The sequence below is a fragment of the Callospermophilus lateralis genome, assembly GCF_048772815.1.
Source record: "Callospermophilus lateralis isolate mCalLat2 chromosome 10 unlocalized genomic scaffold, mCalLat2.hap1 SUPER_10_unloc_1, whole genome shotgun sequence".
Taxonomy (NCBI): Eukaryota; Metazoa; Chordata; class Mammalia; order Rodentia; family Sciuridae; genus Callospermophilus; species Callospermophilus lateralis.
Genome location: NW_027510151.1, coordinates 203,080 through 213,568, shown reverse-complemented (window position 1 = coordinate 213,568; position 10,489 = coordinate 203,080). Strand labels below are relative to the sequence as shown.

Here is a 10,489-nt window from a genome sequence, read left to right as displayed (position 1 = left end):
TTCAGCTTAAACAGTATTTCCTCAAAGACAATTTATCTTGAAACTTGTTCTAGATCTTACCATGTGGTCCTTATCATAGCTCTTAATTAATATCCCTGCCCTAATAGACTAACAGGTTCCCTAAGAGAACTTTTCTATCATGCTTACCATGGTATCCTATGCTTAAGTGTCTAGCAAATGCTTAATAAATATTTACTGAATAAGTTGCATGATTCTAACCTGCAAACCTGCTTTGCACATACATTTTCTAGCCCAAAGAAGCCATTTGTTGTCTCCCTAAGGACACCATATATCCCAATTTTCATTCCTGCCATTTGCTCAACACTTATAAATGAACCTTTATTAAAGACACTTCAGTGCCGTTTGTTAGACACTTCAATATTTTACATGTTTTCAATGTACATTGTACCAAAATTTCTATAAATAAATAAATTTGTACATAAAAGTAATACTTCCTCTTTCACATTGCCTCTCAGAAGCAGCAACTTCACATATTTTGTGGAAGTAACATTTATTAGTTAACTGTTGAGGACAAACCAATGGATCAATGATGACCTCTGGAACAATGATGCCCTCTGACAGGAACATCTGACATAGGTAGCCATTTGGCTAATATCTCCCTTCAGCTTTTTGGCTAAAGAAATGTACTTTGAGATTTTTTTAAGGACCTTATTTGTTTCAATGTAATTTTCAGTGAATTACACATTGGCACTCACAAGACAGTTAGCTACAGGTCTCAAAAGTGTAAACACACCCAGGTCTAGGGCTAAATCTTATGTAGTCCACACCCAGTCCCGTCTATGTGAAGGGAGGGCATGGATGGGCCTGCTCAGGCTCCTCAGTAGACATGAGCTAGCCCTGGAAGGTGAGAACTTGATCTTTTTTACCCCCAGTGTAATATTATATTGGCAGAATTAAAACGTCACTATTGAAAAATCCACAGGTACCAACACCAGCAGCCTTTGCCTTAATAAAAAGCCTCAGCTAACAATCCGGCGACATGGACAAGATGACATTTGCTTTTAAGAAAAAGTGAGCTTCAGAGAAGGAAGAAAGGCCTACCGTCCTAACTCATGGCTTGTGGTGGATTAGCAACCTTCACTCCACCCCTCAAAGAAGCAAGGCTCCAGGGAAAAGCCCCTCACAGCAAAGACACATTGCAGGAGCCACCAACGCAGGCTAAACGTAACTTCGAAGAGCACACAACACCAAGGACTCCCCGTCCTTCCAAACCCACCAGGAACCCCAGGAAACAAATGTGGTTTTTGTCTCTAATTCCCACCATGCACTAAGGCACCAGAACTATTCCTAACCCCCCTCCAAGGAAATAGCAACCTGCAGGAAAGGCCAAGGAGGCCTCTGGGAGCTCCGTGCTGCCTGAAGGGAACACAGGGCAGGGCTGAAGGTCTGCGGGGTCCGCGTCGCACAGCCTCACTATAGAGTACAGGCAAAGACCCCTGGGGAAAGAGAAGGCCGTCAGAGCCAAGTTCCAGCATGACCAGCTGTGGCAGCTAGTGTAGCTGCCAGGGAGGCCAGAAGGACAGTAAGGGATCACCTTTTCCATCTAGGGACACTGCCGGCTTCCTCAAGGATGTCGGCATTCTATTGTTTGCTGGGGTAGAGGGACCTGTCCCCGGCCCCACTGCAAGGATGATGTGGAGAGTCTCCTTGGTCGCCCTGGCTGGGATCCTGCCCACACAGTGCACTTGGCTGTGTGCTGTCCCTGCATGTGGGCTGAGGGTGGGGGGCCTGCTCCTTGGAGTAACTGTCCACATCAGCATTGCAGTCACTGCACACGAGAGGGCCACTGGGTTCTGAAGGAGAGATGGGCCAGGTCAGAGCCACCCCCATAGAACAGGCCACCCACCTGCACCCAAGTGGGGTCCTGTCCCCGGCCTACAAACGCCCCCTCACCAAAGACCTTCACAGAAAAGGCTGGGCACATGCCACACCGTTAGTGGAGATGGGGTCCTTCTTGCTCACATGCCCCAGATTAAGCTAATCTTGTACTTAGAGAATGTAGTCACACTACTGTGATCAGAGGCAAAAAAAAAAAAAAATAGAAAAAAGAAAAACCCCAACAATTTAATTAGGTACCAGGCAGGGTTAAGAGTTTTCTGAACAATTAGAAATTTAACCTCAAAACAGCCCTGGTGAACAGATACTAAAACCCCCTATGTTGCTTATTATTCTGGAAAATTATTGCTCAGGTTTACTGTACCATAAATAGTAACTAAGAGACACACTCATCTAGAATTAAAAGGGCACCAGGCCAGAGCTTCCTGTTTATATACTAAATACCCAATTTAGGGAGTGCTAGATGGAAATGTAGGCATCTCCCCTCTTCATTTAGTGAGTGGGTCAACCCAGATCTTGATTTCAAAAAGGCACTGCTTTTCCTGGTGGAAGCATCACCTACCCATCTTAGGTGGACCAGGTGTCCCTGTGGCTTTTTCTGACACTTTCCAGGGCTCTTTACTGTATCTAACACAGAGCTTGGGCTGCCTCTGCATGATGCTGTGGACGTAACCTCTGGGAAGAGGCCCGCATCTCTCAGACACACACCTGCAACAGACTCCCCAGGTTAGAAACTGCAGAGGAGGTCTCAGTGAGTTTGAGGAGCAGGACGGGTGGGGCTGCTGCTGCAGTCTCTCTATCAGTGTGAGTTACTACTGTGCCACCACGAAGCTGGCAATGGGCCTGTTTTCTAGTACCACTTTCCCAGCAAGCAGTCTTTGAGAATCTGCAACCATGTTAGAGGAGCAGCTCTCTCAGGCCCGGCCTTCAGCTCAGCAAGCGCTCACAATCTCCCACCAACTGAAACAGCGCCCCCTGCAGAGAGCTTTCCCTGTGAGTCTGGAATACAGAGCAGGTCTGGGCACTGCCGCTGCACTCGCATCCCTTGGTACCTTCATGGTGCCAGAGCCCCCACACAGATCCCAAAATCCAGGGATGCTCAAGTCCCTTGTATATAATAACACACCATTTGCACATAACCTGAATACACTTTCCCATGTAAGTCACCCTAGATTAAGCATTGTGACTAGTAAAATGTAACTTTGTGTCCACAGCTATTAGACTGTGTTTTGGGGGAATAATGACAAGGAAAAGAAGGCTGCATGTGCTGCATGTGCATGCACCTTCTCCGCCCTGGATATTTCTAGTGTGTAGAAGATCGAACCCACAGATACCAAGGGCCAACTGTGGAAGCAGGGCTTGGTTTCAGGGGTTTCCCTTCAGCTGTTTCTGACAGTGGTCCTACCTTATCCCAACTGGGAGGCTTACTGCTAAGCCCAGATGGTGACCTTCCGGAGAGACAGGATGTTGAAACCTCTGCAAAGCTTGCACAGACCAGGACTGAGCTGAACAACAGAGGCCTGGGCCAGCAGCTGCCTCGTTCACCTGATGCTCCCTCCCACCTAATGCCAGACACCTGAATAGGGAGCTAGAGGCCATCTCCACCTACGGAGGACAGTCACCTAGATAGAGCTCCATCTCACTGTGTCAGAGGCCTTATTGTTGCTCTCGATGTGCTTGTTGGCCCAATGGCCACCCTCAGTCCTGATTGAGGTTTCTCACCAGTCAGAAAGGGTCCCCTGAGAAGAGAGGTAGCTTGGAACATCTTGTGGCACAATAGTTTCATCTGCAAGGAGATAAGACATTGAAATATTCAGGATTGCGGTGACAACAGATGCAGATGCACATTCACTGTCAGGCCCCAAACAGGACCCCCTGGCAACAGCCATCAAGGCTGCGCAGAGACCAGGAGTTGGTGCAGGTAGGAGGCCCTCCCAGACCCGAGCTGAACCTGAGCCCAGGTCAAAAGCATGTGAGACCACAAAAGACGGGGAAGAGTGACAGGAAGGGAGACAGAACTAATAAATCCACAGCACTGTGATGCTTCAGGGACAATCCACCTCCATTTATGAGGAGGACATCAGCAGGAAGTTCTTTTTTTTTTTTTTTTACTTGTCAATAGACCTTTAGTTTATCTATTTATATGCTGTGCTGAGGATCAAACCCAGTGCCTCACTCATGCCAGGCAAGTGCACTACCACTGAGCCCCAGCCCCAGCCCCAAGGCAGTTCCATTTCAGGCTCTGCCCTGAGTATGAACCGAGTGTCTGCAGGACCAAGGCTTCAGTTCTCCAGAACCACATTCCCAGAGGTCCTGGAGTTCCCAGAGCATGAGAGCTCTTGAAGAGTGTGGACCTGGCTTCTCCTGCCCTGGAAATGAACGGCCACCATGCTCACCTGTGTTGGTGACACTGTACTCCCTGCTCTTCTTCCTGGTTTGGTAGATGATGCACACCCACACCAGCGACATAAGAACAATGCTGCACACCACGGTAATGGTGAAGATGCCATGGTGGTCCTTCCTGCAGCCAGGCGTGGGCAAGATGCTCAGCTGGCTGTGAGCGCGCTCCGTGCCCAGCGTGTTGGACATCTCGCAGGTGTACTGGCCCGCGTCCTCCACCACCACGTTCTAGACCACCAGCAGCTGGTTGCCGGAGGTAAAGTGGTGCCTGTCGGTGAGGCTCAGGAGGCAGTTCCCCTTGAGCCAGGTGATGGGGGGGAGGGGCTGCCAGTCACTGCACTGGAGGGCCACCGTCTCCCCCACAGACACCACGAGGTCTTCCAAGGGTACCACCAAGGATGGGGTCTCTGCAAGAGATCAAGAGACAGCACACTCACTCTGGGGCCTCAGTGCTGTGGTCTGCTTGGTTCTCAAGACATGGCATAATCCTACCTGAGGGCTTCCACCAGCATGGCAAGCTTTTCAGAAGATGGCTGATCTCTGGTCACAAAGGTTCCTGTTCCCAAACTGTGCTGTGAACCTGTTCTTGACTAAGACCACACCCCTCCTGCATGCTCCTTGGTCACCAGTTGCTCAAGGTTCTGGCACTGAACTGGCCTTTAGTCTTTTTAAAGAGATAGGAGCCATGGTGGTGGGGCACGCCTGTAATCCCAGCAGCTCAGGAGGCTGAGGCAGGAGGATTACAAGTTCAAAACCAGCCTCAGCAATTTAGCAAGGCCCTAAGCAACTCAGTGAGACCCTGTCTCTAAATACAAAATAGGGCTGGGGATGAGGCTCAGTGGTTGAGTGCCCTGGGTTCAATCCACAGGACCCCAAACAATTTTTTTAAAAAGAGGAAAAAAATCCTAAAAGCAGCCCCAAATTTCAAACAGTAGCAACACCTTCCCGTAACCCCAGGGTTCACAGAGCAACTCCGCAGGCCTTCCCCTCAGTGCCATTTCAGACTCCTACACATGCACGCACACACACACCCCGCAGAGTATACCAAGGGTCTAACCTAAGACAGTCAGGGTGGCATTCGCTGACACAGAGCCTGCTGAGTTCTGGGCGGTGCAGCTGTAAATGCCCAAGTTATCTATTTTCACATTAGTGATGAAAAACACGTCGTCGTCTGGCATGACATGCATGCGACACTCCCGAGCTGCAGGAAAATATGTGCCTCCGTCATTCTGCCAGGCAATCTGGGGGTTGGGGTGGCCGGTGGTCGCACACCCAAGGGAAGCCATGGTGCCAGTCTGGATGGCAATGTCTCGGGGCATTTTGGTAAATGATGGCAGCACTGGAAAACACACACAAAGGGGGAGGTCAGGGGACAGCTGGCTGCAAATGCAGGGAACACCTCTGGGGCAGAGACCCCCAGTGTGCGAGGGCCACTGCTCGATACCTCCCCGCCCTGTGCCACCGCCAGCCCAGGACTGCTACAGCCACCTCAATCAAGAGCAGTAAGCTTCCCAGGGAAAGTGCCAGCCTCTCCCCACCACGGCCTGGCACTTCCTCCACCTGTCCACTCCATCTGGGGATGGAGTCCCAGGCTATGGCTGACATTCTGCCTACTGCACCTCATAGGAAATGGGTCACAAAGGTGGGACACTGGGAGTTGGGGCCTGAGGCTTACCTGCCTTCACAAGCCACAAGGACAGAGCCTGAGAAACAGAAATACCTGCTCACTAAGCTGCAATCACAGAGGGAAGGTCCATGCATCCCCAGGGCAGCCTGAGGGCCATGCTGCTGAGCACACATAGGCAGAAGCACTGGGCTCACTGGCTCAGGTTCAGCAAGCAGTGGGACACCAGAGTCAGTGTCCAGCTGCATGGCAGGCATCACCAAGCTTCCTGTCCAAGCTGTTCTGGTCAGCCAGGTACCATGGCCCTCCCCTGTCATCCCAGTGGCTCAGGAGCCTGAGGCAGGAGGATCATGTTCAAAGCCAGCCTCAGCAACTTAGTGAGGCCCTAAGCAACTTAGTGAGGCCCTAAGCAACTCAGTGAGACCCTGTCTCTAAATAAAATATAGGAAAGGGCTGGGATGTGGGTAAGCACCCCAGGACCTCATTTACCTGGTGTAAATAACAAATGCCCTGGCAGAGAGTCACTTAGTTGCCTGAGTCTTGAGGTGGCAGTGTGGCCTCTCTAAGAATACGCCAAGACAACCTGAGTGTGGTCAAGTTTGTTCTGTGGTCTGCGGGGCTGACTGAGCGCAGCCTGCTGGCACTTCTGATAAACTTCGAGCCAACTCTGTCACTGGTACTTTAATGATGAAAAAAATCTCCCCGGGTTCTCAGGGAGATGCCCACTCACACTCCTCCTGTCCCCCTCCAAAAATAGCAGCCCTTAAGAGAGCAGCTCTGACAAGCTGCTTTCTGAGTACAGGACCTCATCCCACCCTCCCCCACACTTGTCTTGCTCTCTGCTGTCTTGAGAGGTGGGGACCTGCCCCTGCCCAAGCTAGCCTGTGCTTCCACAGCTGTGCCACCCACTCAAGGGCACAGCTTCCCCAGGGTCTGGGATACGGGACCTAGAAACTGAATTGCGTGGTTCCAGAGAAGTTTAAGGCTCAGCTCTGCCACTCACCCTGCCTCCCAACAGTCACCCAAAGTCCAGGGAGAGGGTGCTTTAACCTGCAGAACCTGCCCTGGGCAAACCCAGTGTACAGTGCGGTCTGATCGCAGGTCAGCCTTCATCCTCTCCTAAGTGGGCAGCTAGCAGGGCGGGGTGCCTGGGAGAGACCAACGGGGGCACCTACCATTCACCGTGAGCTGGGCCTTGTTAGAGTAGGTGGAGCCAAAGTGGTTGGTGATGACACACTGGTAGCAGCCCTCCTGGCCAAAGGTGACCCTGTGGAGGTGCAGGATGGTGGTGTACTCCATCACTTCCCCGTCCTGGGTGCGCACGTGCGGGAAGTTCTCCATGTTGGCATTGGCCAGAACCTCATTGTCCTTCTTCCAGGCAAAGGTCATGGAGGAGCTGCTGCTGCTGGCTGCTGAGCACGTGAACCAGATGTCCTTGCCTACCACAGCTGTTGTCGTCTCCGGCTGGGTGATGATCTGTGGCTTTGGGAAGTAGACTGGGGAAAGAAGGGCCACTATGAGGAGAGAGGGACCAGCTGCTGTCACGCTCGCACAAAACCAGGCCAGGGACACCAGGCCCCACCCAGGTGAGGCCATGAGCACGCCCCTGGACTAGAAATGGGCCACCAGCACTTGGTCACCCAGCCCTCCGGAAGCTTCCTAGAGGCCCACACCCACTGCACCTGTTGATACGGCTACACAAGAGGTGCCACTTGTTGTGGCTGCACAAAGGACTCTGGCACAATGGCTTACAGAATGTTGGGACTCCCAGAAATCTGAACTCCCTTAAAATGATGAAAGTACTGCAAAAAAAATGGTCAAAATCAACGGTTCCAATTTCTGGAAAATCAAACACAATGATCCACAGGGTGTGGACTCAAGAAAATGGAGACCTCTTGGAAAGAGATAGGAGCTCTCTGGTGTTATGAGTTACCCAAGTCCTACCTGCCTCCACCCCACTCTGTGACAGCCTTGAGACTCAGCAGCTAGCAACCATTGAGGGGACAGGTGGAGCTCCCCCAAAAGCCCCATCTGAGCAGTGGCACTGTGTGATCTGTCAGGCCAAGACCTAGAAAGCCCCACTCATGAAGAAGGCTCACCACAGGAAGCCCTGTCCCCAGGCATCTGATGAAAATAGTGGCCACTGTGTAACCATGCCACTGTCCAAGGTGACTGTGGCCGTCGGGGTGAACAGGACAGTTCACTGAAACTGAAGGAAAGTCAGGTGGAAGAGATAGCAGCAGCAGGCTCTGTGAGGTCCACCAGAGTCCTGGGAATCAGGAAGTGCACGCCCACGTGCAGGGTGGACACACACCCTGGAAAGACCTCGGGGGAGCCCTCATTTCTTGCCTGGGCTCAGATGGCAGACACACACAAGCAGGAAGTGAGAGCACACGCCAGCACATACATACCCGGCCTGGGTGAAGGACCCAGGATTTGCTGATGGGCGTGACTTAAGGACTTCTGTGTCCAACTATTGGCTACACACTAGCAAGCCAAGCAGGAACTCAAGGGGTTGTGCAGAGCAGGCTCCACAACACTCATCTAGGAGAGGCCCTAAAGGAACGGTGATGGGCTAGCAAGCCCTGGGGGAGGACGGGAAGATCTGACTCTGGACTTGCCATGTCACTTTACTTTTTTTTTTTTTTTGGAACTGGGGATCGAACCCAGGGTCACTTGAACATGGAGCCCCATCCCCAGCCCTATTTTGTACTTTATTAAGAGACAAGGTCTCACTGAGTTGCTGAGGACCTCTGTTAAGTTGCTGAGGCTGACTCTGAACTCAAGATCCTACTGCATAGGCCTCCTGAGCAGCTGGGATGGGGCCTGTGTTACCGCACCCAGCATATTATTTTATCTTAAATGTCCAATTTTCAACAACAAATTATGAAACAGGTAAAAAAAAAGTCAATACAAACTGTCCCTGAGGAAATTGAGATCTTGGATTCATTAAACAACATCAGAGGGGCTAGGGATGTGGCTCAAGTGGTAGCGCGCTCACCGGGCATGCGTGTGGCCCGGGTTCAATCCTCAGCACCACGTACAAAGATGTTGTGTCTGCCGAAAAGTAAAAAATAAATATTAAAAATTCTCTCTCTCTCTCTCTCTCTCTCAAAAAATGTTTTAAACAACATCAGCTATTATAAAACTACTTGAAAAACTAAAACTAGTCTAAGAGAATTAAAGCATGAGAACAGAAACTATAAAAATGAATCACATACAAACCATGGCATTTACAAGTATAGTAACCGAAATTAAAAATCCACCCTAGGGTGGATATAGCTCATTGGTAGAGTGCTTGGCTTGCATGCACAAGGCCCTGGGTTCAATCCTCAGAACCAAATAAAAACAAAACAAAATCCACCCTAGGACTAGGTCTGTAGCTCCCTAGTAGAGCCCTTGTCTAGGATGGGTGAGACCCTGGATTCAATCTCCAGGACTACATAAAAAAAAACCTAAGTAAAATAAAGGTATTGTGTCCATCTACAACTAAAAATATTTTTAAAAAATCCATCCTAGAGGGCTCAGTAGCAGAACTGAACTTGCAGATGAGTCAGTGAACTTGAGACAGGTCAGTGGAGATATCCAGTCTGAGAATCAAAGAGAATGAAGAAAATACACAGAACTTCAGAGATCTGTGCAAGAGCATCCAGCATCTCAACACACAGATCATGCAAGTCCAAGCACAGGACACAAGGAGCAGGGAGAGTATGTTTGAAGCCCTGATGCACCCAAACTTATAAATTGGATGAAAAACATGCACCCACATATCTGAAAAGTTTAATCAACTCTAAGCAAAATTCATTCAAAAGGCTAGGTTCATCATATTCAAGTGTTAAATGCCAAAGACAAAGCATTTTCAAAACAGCACACGAAAAACAACTTATCAAGTACAGGGGATCCTTGAAAATATTTGTAGCTGATTTCTTATCCAAAACCAGGAAGGTCAAGAGGGAGAAATATTCAAAGTATTTAAAAAGTCTGGAAATCTCAGGTGCAGCAAAATTATCTTTCAAAAATAAAGATGAAATTAAAACATTCCCAGATTTTAAAAAATATACAAACTGAGAGAATTTACTGCTACCAGACCCTACCTACAAGAATTAACTGTGGTGGTGCATGCCTGTAATCCCAGCGGCTCAGGAGGCTGAGGCAGGAGGATCATGAGTTGAAAGCCAGCCTCAGCAAAAGTGAGGCCCTAAGCAACTCAGTAAGACCCTGTCTCTAAATAAAATATGAATTATGGCTGGGGATGTGGCTCAGTGGTTGAGTTCCCCTGAGTTCAATCCCTGGTACCCCCTCCTACAACAAAACAAAACAGTAAATGAATTAAACACTCTGATCAAAAGGCAAGGAGAACCATAATGGATAAAAAAACTATGACCCAGTATACACTACCTACAAGAGGCAGTTTAGATCCCAAGACAATTAAACAGTCACCCAATATGAGACAAAATATTTTATCATGCAAATGGGTCAATCCATCAGGAAGACATAAAAATTATAAATATGTGCACCTAACAGAGCTTTACAAAATGTAGAGCACCACCTGTCAGAACTGAAGAGAAGAACAGACAATGTAACAATAATACTCTTATTTCCAATGAA

The 10,489-nt window shown here is 49.4% G+C and overlaps 1 pseudogene; it reads right to left on the bottom strand.

Annotated features, from left to right (window-relative positions):
- Positions 1-1,511: 1,511 nt before the first annotated feature.
- Positions 1,512-10,489, bottom strand: part of LOC143639861 (leucine-rich repeats and immunoglobulin-like domains protein 1) — a 29,940-nt pseudogene continuing 20,962 nt past the window's right edge.